Here is a 22,583-nt window from a genome sequence, read left to right on the forward strand (position 1 = left end):
ACAAGGAATTTAAGTGGTAAAAAGGAAAGAACCATTCAATGATGAGAGTAGAAACAGTGAGGTAGGCATAAAAGAAGGAATATATCTTTATCTAGAAGAGGAACCCTCCTTGCTGAGAACACTTAAGGAAATGTGAAGTGGGTGAAACCAAGTGAGATTCAGAGTAAGTAATCACAGCTACAAAGACTTCTTTGTTCACTCTTGAGAAATTGCATCTCTTTATATCTTCCCATACCTGTAAGTGGAGATATTAATATGGGGTTTTTATCTTTCTATCTGTAAGGATCTAAACAAATGCAAATAGTAAAAGAAATTTTCTCGAGGCTGTGAAGTCCAGAAGTAATGAACAAGAATCATTATCAAGTATGTTAAGAAATCAGTGTAATTGTGTTATTTCAACTTACTCTACCTTAGAAGGACTTTCTACTTCCTAATTTGATGATTTCTTAATGTCAAGTGCACTGTATTTTCAATATTTCTGAGGTTTCTTTCTATCTTAGCATCCCCTCCCAGTGAGTTTAAAATAACAGCAACAACTAAGCTATGGATATGAATAATCACACTAATCATTGGCATTTTCATGACTACTTTAACCATATGCTTTGTAAAAGACTATAGAAAATCGTAATCACAGAACGTCCCAGAAGCCATAGTGCCTCTTGTATCATGAAATGAAAGCCAGAAACAAATGCTTTTCAAATTTTCTTTTCAGTTCATTGACCTGAGAATTTTTTTATGAATAGAATTAGTAATAGTTGAATTTTCTTCTTGAGGGGGAACACAGGGAGAGAGTATTGATAAGGTCCAGTGCCAAAAATCTGTTGGCAATTGCAATGTCACTGAGCTACCCACAAGCTTTGACTGGGAGCATTTATCTTTCCATGTCTGGCAGCAGCTACAGCAGACTTTCTGTGTTTACTGAGCCTGGCAATAAACTGGCACCAGAGTTAGTCAGAGACCTGCTCAAAAGAACTCATGTACATTCTCTAGGTTAAAGGTGATTTCAGTTAGCTTAGAAAGTCAAGGTAATCAAAGTCTCTGTCTTTTCTGACTCCAGCTGCATTATGCATAGCAAAAGTCTTCTATCTGGATAATAATAGCATTTATTTTTTTAAAAATGCAGCCTTTATTTTGGAAAAAAAATGGACCATTTTAAACTTTTTGAAACATCTTAACTATGAGTGCATATTTGAGGGCATATTATTTAATTAGATTTTTGCTTATTTTTATCATATTCCCAAGGAAAGATGGATTCCAGGAGAATAAAAGTCCATTAGAGAGCCGGTCTAATATATCTCAGGAAGAAAACATTTGAAATTATTTGAATACAATTGAAAGTTACTTAGACAGGTAGAAACAAAACTATATACAGGAGTGGATTTATGACACAGACCACATTTTAGAGAAGCTTAGAAGAATTGGAAAATGATTTAATTAGAATGATCTGAACTTTGCTGTTAAAAGAAGGGAAACAAGAGATGTGGCTCAAGTGATAGAACATATGTTGAAACCCTGGGTATGATCTCTGTCACTGCGGTCTCACCAATTTCACTAATAGGGAACAGGGTGACCCCAAAGTTCTTAAAAGAATAAACAGGTGGCTTTGAATGTTGCCAGCATTACAACCCTCCAAAAAAAAAATCTCCTAACCTGGCAAATCTGTGTTGCAATGAAGTCAAAAATTCTGAATAATCCTTTCTGCATATCATGTGTTGCCTCTCGTGGTAGAAAAAAATTTTGTTTTGTCTTCTACCCTGCCATTTTTCTGATGTCAGAAAAATCCAACTCACATTAAGCTCTGAGTATAATACATGGTACCAAATAGTATTCCTGAGATAAGCCATAGACATATAGTGTTATGTGAAACAGAAGAATCTGAAGCTTGGGGCACTTTAGAAGATTTTTCTTCCTCTACCACCAGCACTTGTTATATTTCTTTGGATGTTTCCACAGACACAACTCATATTACAATCACAACCCATGATGAAATCTGAAACTTGAAGATTTTTCTTTCACCTGAAATTTTTCCTAACATTTGTTTCCTTGTTTGGGAATGTAGTAGCACACACACTTCTTGGCTAACTTAAGTGGTAGCACACATCTCTTGTATGTGAGGACGACAATCAGTTAGACAAGCCATCACTTCCTGACACAACTAGGATTAGTGCTGGGTGCCAAGCATGGGGAAAAAAATATCCTTACCCCTAAATATAATATAAAAGACACCTTCTAATCAATGAATATCCATATGTAACACTTTGAACTAAGCAAAAAGATAAAAAATTTTAAGTAAAATAACAAAAGTGAGTATACCAAAAAATGAATAAAAATAAATATGTGAGGCTACTCTCTGAAACAATTATTGTTAATATATTTCAGAATAATAAATATCAAAAAAGTTTTGGTAATCCTGGGCATGGTTCCCTGAAAACATTTTCAGATAACATCTAAAATATACAAATAATTAACCTAATGCATCCTTAGGTAAAGTAATTTATCATAACAAAATTATTAATAGTATTATGTTGACAATAAAGAAATACTTGAAGAAATTTAAGGCAAAATGAACAAACAAAAAGATAAGTTGTAAACAAGTAGCCAACTTAATTCAAAAGAGTGGGGAAAAGGGCAGAAAATACTTTGTTTCTTTTACATTTTAATTTTTTATTTAAAAAAAATGGATCACATAGTTGATATAGTTGACCATAATACACTTGTTTCCAGATAAGTGAAAGCAAAGTTATTTTTTTAAAAAATTTAAAGTAAAAGGAAGAGAAAAAACAAAATATAAAAAAGTACAGTAGCAAGCACATTTGTGAAAATTAATATATATCCAATGAAGTCATTAATACACTGGCAAAAGGGCTAGAAAGCTCTTATTGTTAGCTGTCCAGGTGTTTTCTTATAGGGATAACATTAAAAGAAGTTGTCCAGGAAGTCAAAGCCCTATTAGTAATACTGCAGTTGGTATGAATGTGTTCTCAGCTTCTAGGCTTTCTCTAAAGAAATCAATTAGGGGTTGGGGAGTCCCTACACTGTCTCCAAAAATCTCTGGTGACATCAGCTCCAAAACCAGTACACCTGAAGTTTGGTTAGACTGGTGTCCATGATAGGAATCATAGAGGGGTGCTGAAGCAAAGTCATTTGGAAAATGGTGATTCTGGATGGTGGAGTCAGCAGGCATGGCTTTGGCAGGATGGAGACTTGGCCTGCCTTCTCCTTCCAAGATGGACAGCTTTCTGCTGCATGACCAGCGTAGCCATAATTTTTCATGGTTTGGTTTACATCTCATTTGAGAGAAGAGTGAGTCTATGGAGTGGACCTGGTTATAACCATCTTTTTATGCTTTTTATTGTGACTTTTTTTTTCTGGTGGGCTGAGGGTTTCATCATACCTGGCATTGTTCAGGGCTTATTCCTGGCTCTGCACTTGGGTATCACTCCTGGCAGTGCTTGGGATTCATAACAATACCAGAAATGATGCTCATTTCTGCTACATGCAAGATTAGTTCTCTACCTGATGTACTATCTCTCCAATCCCTTACTATGACTTCTATCTCCAAAATCCTCAATATGTGTCTTCTAAATTCATCATATTTTGATTTTAAGTTGCATTCCCCTACATTATATAATTTTGCCTCTTTAAAAATAATTTTGGACTGGGGCCGGAGCGATAGTGCAGCAGTAGGGCATTTGCCTTGCATGCAGCTGATCCAGGACGAAACTGGGTTCAATCCCATATGGCCCCCAAGCCAGGCATGACCACTGTGCATCACTGGGTGTGGCCCAAAAACCAAAAAGAAAGTTTTGGGACTAATGCAGGATTTAAAATAAACCAGAACTTGGAGTTAGAGCTACTACTGTTTGCTGAAAGCATGTGAATAAAAATATCCGGAATGACCAAATGCTCCCCTTGGCATCATAAGCAAAAACTTTCCTATTAAATTTATGAGTGAAAATACTGAGAAGATAATACAATGTGTTAGAGGCTTTCCTCTAATGTGACTGATCCAGGTTTAATCCCCAGCACTGCATATGCATTGAGTATTGCTAGAAGTGATTCTTGAGTAGAAATCTAAAAATAAACCTTGAACATGGCCAATTGTGGCCCCCAAGTCAAAATAATAACAACAATTAATAAATTAAGTCTTGGTTAAAAATGCCCATAAAAACAAATATCATCAAAATACCTTATGTTGCAAAATTGCTTTCATCAAAGGGCTATTAAAGCTATATTCACTAGATTATTTTTTATGAGTGTAAGAGCAGATTGATATAGGCATCAATCTTACAACTGTGGGAGAAAACAAAACATCAATTCCCATGAGTACGCAAATTATATCTTAAAGGGTGCCAGACCTGCCAAGTGAGACTTTGGAACTCAGATGCAATAGAGGGGTTACATATCTTCCACCAGCATGTGCGATTCCCATTAGTATTCCTGGGGCGCAAGTCATAAATGGAAGTTAACATGTGGTTTCCACTCATTATGTCTCCTGCTCACAACAGGAACTGCTCTGATTATATGTGGGCTAATGCTGACACATTGTGTTGTTCCAACTAAGCAATCCCAAACATTCACATCTAAAGCTGACCTACATTACCACTCTGGCAGCCAGATGTTCTTCTGAGAAACTGTCTCTTCTTAGCATCAAGGATCTTGATTAAAGTAGGTGAAGGGCATTCTGTTTACTTCAGTCCCCTTATGTGGAACAGTCTTCTGGTTGTTGATTACAGCTAGTTTCCAGTTGGAGAGAATAACCATGTCTGTATATGAAATGCTCAAAGTTCTAGTGAATAAGCACATAACACAACTTCTGATTGATTTTATCTTATGATGGGTCAGCCTGACCTACGTGGGTAAATCTTTAGTGATTTTGCCTTCTTTAAATATGATCCATGAAGTTGGAATATCATTTATAAGATGTTGATTGTGTCCTGAATTCAGGATGATAAATTGAAAAACATCATTTCTATATGATATTACAAAATACCAGACTTGATGGATAATGTGTTTCACCTCTCTACCCCAGCTGCAGGCTTGATTGATCCCAGATGCTAGCAAAGGCAAAGCTGAAAACAAAACCACATAGCATGCTTAAACATATTTTTATTTATACCTGCATAATCAACTCAATGGTCAAAATACACATTGAAAACTAAGGTTTACTATGAATACCATGAGTCAAGATCTATCATAACTCAGCCTTTGGAATGATTAAATATGAAAAGTCTTATATTGAATCAGGATGGCAGAAATTTTTCAAGATGTTTCTAAAGAACAGAATGAGTAAAGACCAAAAAGAATAATTTTCTTCTAAAAGCTGTGCTCTTTTAGCACTCTAAACTTCAACCCTTCCCCCAAATACCTCCAGGAGTGACCCTTGAGAACTGACCCAGGAGTAAGCTCTGAAAATTGCTAGCTCTGTTCCAGTCGTTACCTGTATTCTTCATAAATTAGAAAGTTATCATTATAGTTTATATAATGTATAAAAAAATAAGATGTTCCTTGCTAACACAATCGTTTTAATGATCCTATTCTACCTTAGATGGAGAAAGAAACATGTCTAGTGAGGCAAAAACAACTGATAGCTCTAAAATTCTGACAGCAAAATAAAAGAGTTCAAGTACCAACTTTACATGATTGGCAGTATTTATTCAAAATATTTTAGCGAAAACTTTAAAGTTTTAACTTATGATCAGAAAGGTAGACTGCCATAGTGATTAATCCGATGCTTCAATATCTGTCAGTGGACTTAGTAAAGTAGACTGTGAACTCATTTGTGCTCAAAAAGGTAAAGATTATGTGTATTTATTGTAATTTAGAGATCTATTTTTTGCTTTATTTGTGGATATGTATGAGAAACAAAGCATATCTTTATCAATTAACACAGAGAGCCCAGATATTAGAACCAGCACTTCTTCAAGAAATAGTTGACTCTAAGATTGATTCTAAGATTGAGACAGAAAAGTCCAAAATGAAGTAGAATTATTTTCTTGCAGTAGAAAGTACTTAGAGAATAATAAGTATGTGTCAAACAGACATCTGAATTATTTCAAATAATAGATTTGCATGTCAAAACTAACAATTTAACAGATTGTAAACTAATGAATAAATTGGGACACTATAGGACCATATTGATTCAATTTTAAAGTAAATAGATGCAAAGAAAACTTTATGCTGTAGTTTCAACACACAAATGTAACTGATGCTAAGATAAAATTCACATTTAGCAAATATGACAATGTGGATAGAAGTTGACGATAGAAACTGATAATAGGTGACAATTTGATGACATTCTGATGGACATAAATTTAAAATACTTTCTTCCGCAAAATACTGTAAATACTATTATATGCAGATTAGTAGTAAGCGAGAACCTGAGGATATTGGTTGAGGAAAGTCAGTACTGATGGTGAGACTGATATTGAAGCATTTGACAGAAGAAACTCACGTATAAATATCTGAAATTTATGGTACTTAAATGAGAGAAGAAAGAAAAGAAAGGAAAAAGAAAAGAAAGAAAGAAAAATAAAGAAAGAAGAAAGAGAGAGAGAAAGAAAGAAAGAAAGAAAGAAAGAAAGAGAGAAAGAGAGAGAGAGAAAGAAAGAAAGAGAGAGAGAAAGAAAGAAAGAAAGAAAGAAAGAAAGAAAGAAAGAAAGAAAGAAAGAAAGAAAGAAAGAAAGAAAGAAAGAAAGAAAGAAAGAGAGAGAGAGAGAGAGAGAAAGAAAGAAAGAAAGAAAGAAAGAAAGAAAGAAAGAAAGAAAGAAAGAAAGAAAGAAAGAAAGAAAGAAAGAAAGAAAGAAAGAAAGAAAGAAAGAAAGAAAGAAAGAAAGAAAGAAAGAAAGAAAGAAAGAAAGAAAGAAAGAAAGAAAGAAAAGGAAGGAAGGAAGGGAGGAAGGAAGGAAGGAAGGGAGGAAGGAGAGTAAGCAAGAGATAAAGCAAGCAATAGAGAAAGCAAAAGGAAGGAAGGATAAAAGGGAGAAAAGAAGGAAGGAAAGAAAGAAAGAAGGAAAAAGGGAAGGAAGGAAGGAAGGAAGGAAGGAAGGAAGAAAGGAAGGAAGGAAGGAAGGAAGGAAGGAAGGAAGGAAGGAAGGAAGGAAGGAAGGAAGGAAAGTGAGCTTTCCCCTGCTGAAACCCTGGCACTGCACACACACACCCTACGATTGCTACCACACCATGGCCGAGCTTCACTGCTTTTTCAGTAATCTCTGCAAAGACCCACTAGCCACCAAAAATGTCAGGTATGCCTATTTTGTGAATGGCATATTCAGTGACTGTTTGGAGCAATGGTGAACCATCTTCCCTTTACCTCTATACTTCCAGAAATCTTAACAACCAAGCCCAGAAACAATTGCTGTTGTCCTATGAGCTCATCAGCCCAGCTTCACAGATCCCCAAAGTCCTGGACTGTGGGACATTGTATGTGGCCTCACAACAATACCATAATTTTAATACTGACTTTCCAGTATTAGATGTAAAATTACCATAGAAGCGACATAAATTCAGCAAAATAATAAATAAATAAACCAATATCAGAATGCTCAACTAGCATTAAACAACTTAATAAACCTCCAGTCATGATATGACAATTTTCACAAAATTTATTTTAATGAAGGATTTTTTGATACTTTTATTACCATTTATTTATACCAAGCAATATTACATAAATTATTTGTATCTGACAAGGAGCAGGCTTGGGGAGTTTAGGAAACTGGTGACAATGGTGGAAGGAATGTTACACTGGTGGTGAAATTGGTGTTGGAACATTGCATGCCAGAAATAACTGTATTATGAACAACTCCATAAACCACAGTATTTAGTATAAGAAATTTAATTTAAGAGGAAAAAAAGAAAGGAAAGAGAAGGAAGGAAAGAAAGAAAGAAAGAAAGAAAGAAAGAAAGAAAGAAAGAAAGAAAGAAAGAAAGAAAGAAAGAAAGAAAGAAAGAAAGACAGACAGACAGACAGACAGACAGACAGACAGAAAGACAGAAAGAAAGAAAGAAAGAAAGAAAGAAAGAAAGAAAGAAAGAAAGAAAGAAAGAAAGAAAGAAAGAAAGAAAGAAAGAAAGAAAAAGAAAGAAAGAAAGAAAGAAGAAAGATGAAAGAGAAAGATGAAAGAAATAAAGAATGAGAGAAAGAGAGAAAGGGAGAGAGAAAGAAAGAAGAAAGAAAGAAAAAGAAAGATGAAAGAAAGAAGAAAGAAAGAAAGAAAGAAAGAAAGAAAGAAAGAAAGAAAGAAAGAAAGAAAGAAAGAAAGAAAGAAAAAGATTAAAGAGAAAGATTAAAGAAAGAAAGAGAAAGAGAGAGAAAGAAAGAAAGAAAGAAAGAAAGAAAGAAAGAAAGAAAGAAGAAAGATGAAAGAAAAAGAAAGAAAGGAAGAAAGAAAGAAAGAAAGAAAGAAAGAAAGAAAGAAAGAAAGAAAGAAAGAAAGAAAGAAAGAAAGAAAGAAAGAAAAAGAAAGAAAGAAAGGAAGGAAGGAAGGAAGGAAGGAAAGAAGAAAGAAAGAAAGAAATAAAGAGAAAGAAAGAAAGAAAGAAGGAAAGAAAGAAAGAAAGAAAGAAAAAGAAAGAAAGAAGAAAGATGAAAGAGAAAGATGAAAGAAATAAAGAATGAGAGAAAGAGAGAAAGGGAGAGAGAAAGAAAGAAGAAAGAAAGAAAAAAGAAAGATGAAAGAAAGAAGAAAGAAAGAAAAAGATTAAAGAGAAAGATTAAAGAAAGAAAGGGAAAGAGAGAAAGAAAGAAAGAAAGAAAGAAAGAAAGAAAGAAAGAAAGAAAGAAAGAAAGAAAGAAAGAAAGAAAGAAAGAAAGAAAGAAAGAAAGAAAGAAAGAAAGAAAGAAAGAAAGAAAGAAAGAAAGAAAGAAAGGAAAGAAGAAAGAAAGAAAGAAAGAAAGAAAGAGAAAGAAAGAAAGAAAGAAAGAAAGAAAGAAAGAAGAAAGAAAGAAAGAAAGAAAGAAAGAAAGAAAGAAAGAAAGAAAGAAAGAAAGAAAGAAAGAAAGAAAGAAAGAAGAAAGGGAGGAAGAAAGGGAGGAAGAAAGGGAGGAAGGAAGAAAGAAAGAAAGGGAGGAAGAAGAAAGGGATTGGAAGGGAGGGTGGGAGGGGAGAAGAAAGGAAGGAACATTTTTCACTGGAGAAGCTTCTCAGGCACAAGCACAAAAAGATAAAAGTTAAGATGTCTTATGTGTGACCCTAATATGTGTACTAGGATTATATATCTTGGGAAGTCATATTCTTGCTAAAAAAAAAATAGTCATCCCTCAGTCTTAGATAGAAGAAAATACTGGAGAGTTACAGACTGTGCATCATGTAATAGAATGAAGAGCCTGGACTATTTCAAAGTGTGAGTTTGGGGAAATAAGGGGAAAGAAGAACACCTGGATAAGCACAGAGTTGAAAAATTATCTTACTAAAATATACACATCTGGAAGAAATGCTGGGTCAGAAAGAAGACTGTAACCAGCTGGAGAAACTAAAGTAGTCTTTGTAGCTAGACAATAGTGTTCTGTCAACAGCATCCTGACTGGGAGGGTTTCACAGAAATTATATGGAGTGTCCCTATTGGGGAAATAACATATCATAGTATTTAGAAGACATGGGGCATCATTCTCTATCTTGCTTTCAGGAAGTTCATAAAAAGATTAATGGCAATGGAATGCATTTTGAAAAAGAAATGACAAAGCTAACATCAAAGTATATTCAGTATTGGAGCTTGTCAAGGGGGAACTGGCTGGTTTTTGTAACTAACTTTTAGCGGATCTATAAGTTTCCCATTGTTTCACAATAAACTTAAATTGTTTTCTACAAAATGAGTGTGATACAGATTATTGCTGAGAGATTTTAAAGGAATCACCCTTAGTCCACAAGCATGGGTGGTGCAACTTTCTTCCCTTCTCTTCTATTAATCCGAATTTTACTTTGTTTCGTGAATAGATCAAAATTAAACTTACTGTATATAGTTTATTGTTTCCTCACTTCCCTTGGTTGCTGTCATAATTGGAATGATCAGGTGGTTGTGGTATTTGCACTCTTTGTACTAGTGCTGTCTAGAGGCTACTGCAGCACTCATATATATGTTCACGAGGGACCCACACTCTTTTTTTTTTTTTTTTTTGGTTTTTCAGGCCACATCCATTAGATGCTCAGGGGTTACTCCTGGCTACGCGCTCAGAAATTGCCCCTGGCTTGGGAGGACCATATGGGACGCCAGAGGATCGAACCGTGGTCCTTTCCTTGGCTAGCGCTTGCAAGGCAGACACCTTACCTCTAGCGCCACCTCGCCGGCCCCGGGACCCACACTCTTAATATGCACTGCCAACTCAAACATGTGTATGTTGGATCAAAAATTGCACACTCAATTGGCTACCTGGGGTCAGGCTGGGCCACCAGCACATGTGGATGATACTCTTCCACATTCTAGAATCTGCAAAAGAGTCACAGAAGCTAAATATAATTCAACTAAGTGACTCTTCATCTACACTTCAAGGAATCTTAAGCTAAGATCTGGACCCTAATAAACTCCAAAATACTGGGAGAAAAATAACAATAAGCTTTGTAAGTTTCCATGAAGACAATGACATCTGCATTCAAACCCTGTCAGTGTCCAATATAGATCATACATAGCCACATTCACATGCCCAACTCTTTCAGGCCTTCATCCCTCTTTCTAGCCACAATTTAACATTACTACATTAGAAAGGATGTTTACTTACATTTGGCCAACCCAGGTTTGATCCTTGGCATCTCACATGGTTCTTTGAGCACCATCAAGAGTGATCTGTGAACACAGATTCAGAAGTAAATCTTGAGGACGGCTGAACGTAGCCCCAAAATCATCAAAACAAAACACAATCGAGGAGCCAGTATTAACTGGCTCAGTGGGCCAGTGAGAAGGCATTTGTCTTGCATGCACATGACCCAGGTTCAATTCCCAGCATCCCATATAGGCACCCAAACCGGCCAGGAATGATTTCTGATCACCGAGCCAGGAGGAACCCCCAGAACCACCGGTGTGATCCAAATCAAAACACAAAACAAAAAAATGCTCTCCTTTCTCTCCCCCTTTAATACCACTCTCTAAACCTGCACACAACAGTGGTTAACATGGTAGTTTCCTGAGCTGACTTTCTATCTACCATAGGGAAATGAAAGTACTTAAATGAAAAATGTAGGGGATTATTATTATTATTATTATCATTATTGCTAATTATTTTCCGCACAATATTGAGAAGGTGATGTGATAGCAGTAAGTGGGAGGTGAAAAGAATAGGGAGCTCCTGTTGGCTTTTGAAAGTCAGAACTAAGAATATTGAAAGAATGGAAAGGAAGGACTCCTGGCTATATACAAGAACAGTTCAGAGAAAACATCCTAAGGGTGTTAGGAATGATCCCCCACTCCTCACTCCTACTTTGTAAGATTAGAAAAGGATGAAGTGAGCTGGGAGAAGGAAAGAATCAGAAGCAAAATGGCAGGACATTGGGAAGATGTAGAGGAGTCCAAATTTTATTTCCTGAACTCATCTCAAAGAGATTAGCAAAACCATAGATGTTTATAAATTCAAAATCTGAAATCATTTGACATATTTTCCCAGCAGGGTAATGAGGAGGTGGCAAAACCGCAAAAGGCAGTTGTTGCCTGTTTTACCCTGGTCAGTGGTTTTCACCCTGGCCAATCATTGAAATCACCTTTGAACCAAGATGCCTACTCAAATCCTTCTCCAGAGCAGTATTCTCAAATGTTATAGTTATCAGAATCGTCTCCAGGGCCTAAATTAGATAAATTTTTTTTTGGTTCCTGGATACCACCAACAAAGTTCTTTATTAAATATGTCTGAAATGATTGGGAGTTTCTGTTTCTCGTTGGTTTCCAGATGAAGCTGAATTTTCTGCCTAGATTATATTTGATAACTTCTGCCATAGGTAGTTGGGGCTTTAAAGCTTCTCTGTTGACCCTTTCTTTGCCTAGCCAGGGAGCTGCAGATGAAGCCTCAGGCACTTCTTCAGATGCTCTTATTTGTTTTCTGGGGGAACAAAAATCATTCTTAAATTGTGCTTCAGGGTGGTGGAAGGATCCCCTACTTATGAGTGCCAGCTCTTCAGAAAAGCCCCATATCACCCCAGATCATGGAAAGGCATTACCCAGCTCCAAAAGAAAAGCTATGTCATTAATGTTTTAAGAAGCAGAGGTAGGACATAATTCAGAAGATACTACTGTAGCCATTTATCATTTCACTCCCCACTACCCTTACCTGCCAATACACATAAACAAACACACACACACACACACACACACACACGCACGCACGCACGCACGCACGATGTGAATTGGTTTAGTTGAAAGGTTTAAGTTATCACCACCTTAATAACAGGACCCAAAATGAAATATTGTTTGAAGTGCAGACATATTCAAAAGCTTAGCATTTGTAGAATGATTTTTTTCTTTAAGGTAGTAGGAGAGATGATTTTTCATTCCGGAGTGGAACAGAAAGGTCGTGGGAAGAGTGGTTAAAGTTGGAATGCTAGCTGAGGTCATGGCATGGGAACTGGCCAGAGATTGTTCACAGGATTATCGACCTGAACTGTAGAGACTGTCATCCTTTCACAGTCTTACGACTTTTCTCCATGGTGCTGCCAGCACAGTAAGAAAGCAGAAGTGCTATATTGACCTACAGATGGTACATTTATATCTAAAACTCAAGGGCAAATCAATGAAATAAAATAAAGATCTTGAATATACTTGAAAAGTTAACTTTCATTAGAAAGGACTAGTGATCAATTGGGTTTGACGAAAATGGAAAATCAGAAACAAAGAAAAATTGGTAACATAAAGTAATATAGTGTATCCATAAAATGGGAAAAATTGAAATATTCAAACCAGTTTTACTACAGAGAAGTATGAAATGGGTAAGAGACGAAGGAGTCTGAAAATCACACTTTGATGTTTGAATTATGTGCATATGAGAAAACATTATTAATAGCATTGTAAGCCAGTAGAGTTTAATTTTAAAACTTTACAAAAAATAAAAGAAAGCCACACTTTGAAAACCTAATCAATCAGCTTAGAGGGACAATATTTAACCACAAGTAAATTAGTATTACTTGAGGACAAATAATAAATTAAGTTCATATGAAAAAGATATTCCCTTCTAAGACAAAGTGAATAGCAGTTCTCAACACACACATAAATATTATGTTTACCAACTTCTTTAAAGGAGTAAAAGACTAATGACTCTTGTATTTTAAAAGCTAAAAATTCAAAAATTTAACTAAAAAAGTTTTATATCATAATGTGATATTTCAAACATTATCAAATTATTTAATACTTTCTCTGGGAACTAAATAAGACATAACAAGGACTGTTATATGACATAATGTTTAGATATTTTGCAATGATAAATTCTTTTAATATGCAAAACTGAATTGCTGGCTTACTTATAGATAAGCTTCATTTTTAATAGTTCTTTTTTTCCATGAAAAATTTACTGAATTGGCATTAAACCAAAAGTTATTTGTGTTGTGTCTGAGAACTTAAGAGGCATGTGGATAAATAATATGAGGATGCTGAGTAAATACACTAGGGAATTTTTCATATGCATTTTTAAAAAGATGAAGAAATAGCTCAATCATTTCTCCTAGTGCAACTGAGGAGACTCCTTTAATAGGATCTATCAGATTCTGCAATTTATTCTGAATTGGAATTGAAGAAATAAGTAAATAACCCACCCAAATGCCTGGAAGCACTAACTAAAATTTCAGGGAGTTGTTAAAAATAGTGATCCAGATGATGGTCAGACAATGTTTAGGGACTCTACTGTCAGATTAATTGTAAGTTATGACTGAACTCTGAGAATTTTGAGCATTTAAAATAGATATGCCTCCACAATATTGGATCTTAGTTTGAATGTACCTTGAACATGTTTTTTCTACATCTTTTAATGTTTGATATTTTAATTTCTAAGAAGATATTCATTAAATAGTGAATCTTTAGTGAAGTAGAGTAATTTTATTTAGAAAAATATGAGGGAGAGAGAGGAAAAATTGTCCCTATGTACCTTAAAAATTTCTGTGAAAGATTTATAATTCACTTTGTTCACAATAAAAATTAGAAAAATATTTTCAGATAAACTAGAGAAAAGTGGGGGGAAAAAGAAAGAGAGATAGATAAATGCTCAAACTTTAGCTTCTCCAGAAAGGAGAGTTTATATTAAATTATTCTTTAAGCTACCTTTGAAGTTATTGCTTGTTCCTTCAATAAACTTTTAAAACTGAATGTAGTAAATAGATGACAAGAAAATATAGCTAATTACTTCTGAATGTTTTGTGTATCTCTTTTTCACCACTTTCTTCAACTTCTCATTCTCTATTTTCTTTTAATTATTTTGATCAGACCCTTGATACTAAGGAGTTACTCCTGGCTCTGCATTCAGGAATTACTCCTGGCACTTCTCAGGGTACCATATGGATGCTGGATCAGCTGCATATAAGACAAGCACGCTACCCACTATATTATCTCTGCAGCTTCTCATTCTGCTCTATTTCTGAATTCTGACTATCAAGACTAACACAGCCTTTGAAGATCTGGTAGTTTAATAAGAAGGTAATAACTTAGTTCACATATACATAATGTGATGACAAGTATGATAGGAGCTTTCAAATCTTACTGAGTATATTGGTACTATGTAAGAAAATCGTGGCAATGGCAGGATAGAGAAGTTAACGGGAAGTTGGATATAAAGATGAGTTTGTCTCAGAAAAGGTGTCACAAGGGGTTAGAGATGGTGACTTTAAAGACAAGATGATTAGGAATATTAATGCAAGCAAGGGAACCAATAAATCTAAGAAAAATAGAGCTCAGTGTGATTTCTAGGGTGAAATCAGAGCATATCTATAACCTACAGACAAAGGCAAAGAAAAATCAGAGACTGGGAGGAAGAGGACTTGAAGGATGGAAGAATTCTGAATTTTTTTTTGTTCTGTTTTTTGACCACACCCGATGACACTCAGGGGTTACTCCTGTCTATGCACTCAGAAATCACTCCTGTCTTGAGGATGTGGGATGTGGGATGCCGGGGGATAGAACCATGGTCCGTCCTAGAGCAGGCAAGGCTGACTCCTTGCACCACTGCTCAGGCACCAGAATTCTGAATTTTATTCTTGGACTAGTGGGTCATCATCAAAGAGGCAAGAAATGGGGTAGCACATCACATCAACTTGTACTTTTAAAAAGTTTTCTGGGTGTGGTGGAGTCTGGCTGGGAGAAAAACAAATGTGGAAATCAAGAACAGTTCAGGATCAATTATCACAGCCTGAGCAAGTGGTGTTGGTTATCTGAACTAGAAAAATGGTGATAGTTATTCAGCCAGACCCTTGGTTAGCCAACTCTGCAAAACAGCTCTATGCTTCTTCTCTTTTATTCATAGTTCATAATTTACATAAAAATTTATTATATAAAGTGCTTGACGTTTGATCACTGCTTGTTTTTTTTTTTGTTTTCATGAGGATTTTTTTCAGTCTTCCTTGAAAATTTATAGAATTACAGAGGATATAAAAGAATAATAGGATGGCCAGCTATTCTCTTGCCTAATTTGATATGACTCAACATTAATTTTTCAATATTTTTCAAATTTAAGTTTGTTACTTCAATTTTAGTTTATTTATAAAATGTAGGAATCAAGGCTGTTTCCAAACAAATTTAAAGTTTACTAAGTACAATTTCTTCTCTACCAATAAAAATAGCAATGCTGATATGCCCAAAGAAATTGTTGCCATGATAATGTTGTCTATATTTCCCAAGCAATAAGTAATAGGAGAAAAATTAGCATACCAAGGCATTTATAATTCTTTATTATGTTGATGATTCAGTGTCATTATTCTGAGTAAAATTAATGTATACTTTAGTATGCCACAGACAAACATTTTATTTCAAATTAAAGTTCCATTAATTAAACTTTGTTGATTTATGAAAGAGCTAGTCTTATCGCTAGAATATTTTTCTTATATTAAAAAGAAGGAAACTAGATTCTCCATCCTAAACCATCTCTACAGAAAGGCCAACTTATTAAATATTTTTTAGTGCTCACAGCTGGGTATTTAGTTTCTCCTCTGGTTCTGATCTTTGGTGTAACCTCTGAATGAGTAACTAGTCAATATATATATATATATATATTGTTGTTGTGACAATAATTAGTTAACTTTTAATCAACTTATTACTGTTGAGAGATTAAATAAAATTATTTTCTCTAGCTTTATTGAGTAGCAGGGGGAAAGGGCTGCAATCCATATGTCCTCAGACCAATCAATATCACTCCAACACTAGTAGTGGCTTAAATCCATAATCCCCTCAGGGAATAAAGCTTTAATTCCACATTCAGTCTCCAAAGCTCTTTCTATTCTTTAGTTTCTAGTAATTGGGGTTTCCATTTGCCCAACTCCCCCTTCCATCTTTACTTCCTTTTTCTTTTGCACATGACTATTCCTGTGATAAATATTTGAACAGCAATGTGCTGCTTACATAACTTTAAGTGCCAAGTTTCTCAGAGGGACTAGAGTCAGCCAAGCAGAACACATCTTGAGATGGGGGGAGTGTTGCTTCTACGATGATTTACTCAGTACATTCAGCCTCCATGAATGTGGCCGAAATTGAATTCCATTCATCATCCTAGTCATCATTGTCAAAGCTATCTCTGCTTTTTGTAACTAGTGGTAAATTGTGTAGAAATTTTGGGGATAGTGGAAGAATAAGGTTCATGTGTGTATGAACTATCATATGTGTATGAATTATTCCACAGAGCAGTCAGGACATCTTTTTCCTGTGTGCAGTAGACATGAGGAAAATTCCTGGCACCAGAGACTTTTGGCATCTGTTATGTACCTCATCATTTAGGGAAGCATTTTGCAGGAGAGTAGATAAAATAGGTGATGATTGGAGGAACCTAGATGGCATCCATCAACAGCGGTTGCTGCAATAAATATCCTCATTGTGTATACAGTGTTTCTTCTGATGTAATCATGGCACTAGTTTACCTGGTCACTGTTCTCACCAGCAGCACTTTATTCCTCTTAGTTTTTGCCATCTGTTCTGCTTAATGTCTATGTCCTGTGGCTTCTTAAACACAGGGTCAATAGAAATAATGCACTGCTGCTCTACATCAGGTGCCCATAAAAGAAGCCAGGTGACTGCTCTTACAAACTTATGCTGTTTGCCAACCAGGAGACACCTCTGTGCAATTGATTTCCTTGGGTTTAGCCTGGCTTTGTTTGTCTATCTCCAAAATGCGTCACTAGCAACTGCGGGCTCTGGATCTGTAAGAGATTAGCATTCCTCAGAGAGAGGCAATCAATAACAGGGAGAAACGTCCACTGTCCTCGCTACAGGGACAATATCTTCTTGTTTTTTCCAGTGCTCTGCTTCTCACCATTGAATGTGCGTTATGAATGTGTGTGAGAAAAAGACCCAAACAGCTAAACAAAAGAGCTCTAGATTTAATACCTAATTAGTGCACCACAGCTTTTAAAAGTTTCTCTTTTTCTCAATAATTAAACTTCATCAAATCATAATCTTGGATTTATTCTAAGGAAAACGGGTTTTTCTCATTAAGTTTTGTATTGTTACTACTCAAAGCAAATGAAAAACAAAAGCAAAGTCAATAGGAAAATTCTCTTCATGTACCTATATTTTATAATAAATTCAGAGGCACTTAAATAAGCCAAGAAATATTAAAGCCCCAATGTAGGATAACCATAATTTAAAATGAGTTTTAAGATGCTGTCTCTTCTTTTAAAAAAAGTAATTTTTTTATTTAATCACCATGATATACACAGCTACAAAGCTGTTCATGGTTGAGTTTCAGTTAGACACTGTTCTAAAACCCACTCATTCACCAGTATACATTTGCCACCACAAATTTCCTCAGTTTCTCTCTAACTCTCCACACTGCACCCAACAGCCTGCTTCTGACATACACTTTTGTTCTCTCTCTCTCTCTCTCTCTCTCTCTCTCTCTCTCTCTCTCTCTCTCTCTCTCTCTCTCTCCCCTTTTTTTCCTTTTAGGCACTATTGCAATACTATTAATACTATTACTATGAGGACACCATGCATATCACTTTAACTCCTTTTAGCACCCGATTCTTGTCCAGAATGATAATTTCCAATTATCATTGACTTAATGGGATCCCTTCTCTATTCTAACTACACACCCCTCTAAACCTTTGTGGCAAGCCTCCTATCATGGACCAGTCCACCTGGCCCTTATTTCTACTGTCTTTGAATATTATTCTCATACTAAGTTAAAAAAAATAAGGAAATATTGAATATATCTACTCAGCTACTCTTGGAGCATAAAGCACAGTGACCAAGAAGTTTGATAACAGGGTTCAGCGAGTACTGTTGGATGCAAAGACATTCAAGAAATAAATAAGTTTATCCCGGTGTCCCATATGGTCCCCCGTGCCAGCCAGGAGCTATTTCTGAGCAGACAGCCAGGAGTAGCCCCTGAGCACTGCCGGGTGTGGCCAAAAAAAAAAACAACAAAAATAAATAAATAAATAAATAAATAAATAAATAAATAAATAAATAAATAAATAAATAAAAAGTTTAGCTGGAGAGCTGATAGTCCAAGGGGAGGTATAGATAAAGATTTTAATGTAAATTATGGGAATTTCTGAGTTCACAGAGAATGCCTTGCCTACTGTGGTAGTCCTGTATACAGTCTTTTATCTGTCACCTCTCCTGAAGGAAGACAATCATCAGGGATTTTATCTTAGCTTCCTCTTTCCTCACACATTCTCTTACAAAATGTTAAACACACACACACACACACACACACACACACACACACACACACACACACCTTAGACTTAGCATTCGTTAGGAATTTGTTATCCGCCCTGCTTCCTATGATTGATTATTCCTGAACTATAAATGTCCTATGGAGAAGACAATTGAGGCTCTCAGGAGAAGTTGGGAGCCCCCAGACCCCATGCTTTTCACTACTATGTCTGTCTTGTTTTCTTAATCTTTGAGGGACACTGCTTCAGGCCCATTCACCCAGAGCTGGACTTGACAGAGTACAATGGACAGGGTGCTTGCTTTTCGTGGAGCTAATCTAAGTTCCCTGGCATCTCATATGGGTCCCCCAAACCCTCTAGAAGTGATTCCTGAACATACAGCCAGAGTAAGCCCTGAGCATTGTTGAGTGTGCCTTCACTCCAACTCAATAAATTCAATATCCACAGATTCTTGAGGATACAAAAAATGTCTTTAAACCAACATATTCAACATTGGGCTTCTTCAGCTTATTTTTTTAAACCTCTATACATTGTTACTTCTCTCTCATGTTTGTTGACACTACCTACCTTGAGGCCTCTTTGTAATTGCCTTTTCCTGATTTTTGAAATCTTATCCAACAACAACTGTGTTGATTTTTTTCAATTAAGGCAATAATAGTTTATTTATCACACTGTGCAGACACATGAAAAGATGTTTTCCACTGAGTATCATCATGGAAATGCAAATCCAAATCAGTGTGAGATTCCATCTCATACCACTTAGAATGGCTATTATGTAAGTTCTAAGAAATAATAAATGTTGGTGAAGATGCAGAGAAAAGGAAACTCCTCAACTTTGTTGATTTTTTCCCTAGCCACATTTGTGATGATTTTACCCTAGACTCAGCTGCATACATAGATCCCTCACATATAGATTGTAAAATAGTCGCTTAAGTTTCCTGAATCTCCAATTTTTGGACTCTAAACTATTCTTCTGTCATATTTATCTTTTCAAAATATAAATTTTATACTTCCTTTAAAATATTTACCCACTGGTATCTAAAACACAAAACCAGGAAGATAGGTACAACTACGCAGAAACCAGAATGCATAAGTTAAAGAGTAAAAGCTGTGTCAGCCAAAATGTGCCTTCAATAATCTTCATTAAAGCTCATTTTTAATTGCCTAAATTAAAACTCTTCCTCCTCAAATCACCCAACCACTAATCTCCAATTCACAAGTTATGGCTCTTGATAATGGTTCATCCCATATATTGGTTTAAGTGAATTCAGTCATTCTCTAGCAAGAATGTTATCTTTAAACCTATATCATACAAGAAAAGTTATGCTGAATTGGTTTGGGGAACATGAGATCTTCACAGTCATGTTGCAAGAACCTCCTTTTAAATGACCTGGTTCTCCCTATTCTAATATTTATCATTTGAAGGAAGATATTATAGGAAAGAGCAATGGGGGGATCTTGTACTACATATTATGTGGCCATTGATCTTACTAATTTTTTTTGAGGAGTGCCCACACCTGCTGGTAATCGGGACTTACTTTTGGCTCTGCACTAAGTAATCACTCCTGGTAGTATCAAGAGAACATATGAGATGCCAGGAACTGAACCCAGGTCAGCTGCATGCTAGGGTCAACTGCATGCTAGGCAAATGCTCTACCCACTGTACTATCATTCTGACCCCCTAACTAGTTTTAATAATACTGTTCCAGGCTCATATAACCAAAGGGAATAGTCACTTCTAGATGGCAGAGAATAAACTGGCAGGCATATGCATAGATTAGAATTCTGCTCATCTCTTTGACATCACTCAGAGTTTCCAATGAAACCTGGTCCCCTTACAGTCACAGCAATTCTGTTGCTATTTGCAGAAGATGTTGTTAGAGGTTAGCATTCATAAAATCCTAGAATTCAGATAAACTCACTTAATAACTAGTGGAATTAGGAGGAAAAGACTGACAGCCCAGACTATTTTTCCATCATTCTCAAGGCCAGTTTTCTAATCAAGGTCCTAACTAGAAGCTAAATATATTTCTTAAATTAAGGAAGAAAAACGATTCTTCTGTTAATTGTAAAAAAAATTCTATTTTGGCTTAAAAGTATTTCAAATGTAAATCAATTTACAGTACAGTACATTTATCTCCAACAGAGTGTAAACATTTAAAACATTTCAAGGATTGCTATGGATATAATGAGGAACTTATGGCAGAAAACAAAATTAATCTTGTGAACTACCAAGTATTATCTCTATTTATACCTTTGTATACACATATACAATACAGAATGAACTCTTACACCTATATATCGTAAGAAGATAATGCTTTTCCTTACTTTAGAAGCAAAGCTTATTATTGCTTACCTCTATGAGACATACCAGAAATACAAGACTAAAATATATCTAATCCAGGAAACAAATTGAAATAAGAACATGTTGTGTTATGAAATATGACATTAACATGCTCACATTCAACATATGTATCAGTCATTAGATGTTTTATTAGAAATAAGTAAGTTATATTTTTGTTCCTCTCTATGATGATTGTACATGCCACATATTTCTGTTCTCATGCAGTATTCAACAAAAATGTTTCAATGGGACAGAGCAATAGCACAGAGGTAGGGCGTAGGGGACCTGGGTTTGGTTCCTGGCATCCCTTATGGTCCCCGCAGCCTGTCAGGTGCAATTTCTGAGTGCAGAGTCAGGAGTGACTCCTGAGCACCACCACCAAGTGTGGCCAAAAAAAAGTTTCACAGTTTTGGGCCAAAGGAACATAATGAAATGAATTTTTTTCCTTTTGTAGTCGTATTAGTTTGAGAGCATTACTTTTCTTTTACACATTTTGTCAACTGGATGCATATTTTCAAAACGTAAAGTAAAATTCTTTCCATTTCTTTTGTTCTCTAAGAGAATCTCATCAAAGACAAGAAATATAAACCTGCTCTCAGAAATTTTTCCTGGCAGGCTCAGGTGGTAGGGCATTTGCCTTGCACTTGGCTGACCCACGATAAACATAGGTTTTATCCCCTTTATTCCATATGGTCCCCCTAACCAGGAGCTATTTCTGAGCTTAAAGCCAGGAGTAACTTCTGAGTGCAGCCAGGTGTGACCCAAAAAAACAAAAGTCCAGCCAAAAAACAAACCAGGAATAACTCCAAAAACAAAACAAAAAAAATTGGGTCAATTCTTCTATTTATATTAAATACCTAAATTTGGGGATTATATATTTGCTTTGTGGGGATTTGTTGTTGTCTTTGTTGTCTCTTTTTGTTTGTTTGTTTGTGTTTTGTTTTGGTTTTGGGGTTTTTTTTTTTTGCTACTATTTTGTGTTCTTACATGAGGTTCTTAACTATTTCAAGAGGAAAGTTTAATAAGGTTCTTGTCTGTTGCTGTGTTGGATTGAATACATTCTGTTTTTTTCCAAGGGAGAGTGCGAACACTGCCCCCCACTACCACAAATTATGCAGTCGAGTTTTTCACATTTGGGGAAATCTCAGGGGTCAGCATACCAGAGTGCAATGGGTGAGCCTCGCCCTGGAGAAACCACCTTCATGATCATGGTATCTCTTCTACCAGGTAAGTATGGATTGAATACATTCTAAGTTCTCCTCCAACTTTAGTGATTTGTAATATCTATGACTTGTTGATAATGCTTGCTTTGTATTTATTATGCATAGAAGTTATAAAATTTATGCAAGTAAACACAAGGAAACATTATAGAACACCCTCCTCTGCAATGCTGGTGCCTTCCATTTCTGCCACATAGTTGCAGATATTCAGGAGCATTTTTCCCAAGATTTATT

At 35.7% G+C, this 22,583-nt stretch overlaps 1 non-coding gene across 1 annotated transcript; it reads right to left on the reverse strand.

Annotated features, from left to right (window-relative positions):
- Positions 1-22,201: 22,201 nt before the first annotated feature.
- Positions 22,202-22,364, reverse strand: LOC126023070 (U1 spliceosomal RNA). The gene has a single exon (XR_007500287.1). It is a non-coding gene; the product is annotated as a U1 spliceosomal RNA (small nuclear RNA).
- Positions 22,365-22,583: the final 219 nt, after the last annotated feature.

Source organism: Suncus etruscus, chromosome 11 (genome assembly GCF_024139225.1).
Source record: "Suncus etruscus isolate mSunEtr1 chromosome 11, mSunEtr1.pri.cur, whole genome shotgun sequence".
NCBI classification, from domain to species: domain Eukaryota; kingdom Metazoa; phylum Chordata; class Mammalia; order Eulipotyphla; family Soricidae; genus Suncus; species Suncus etruscus.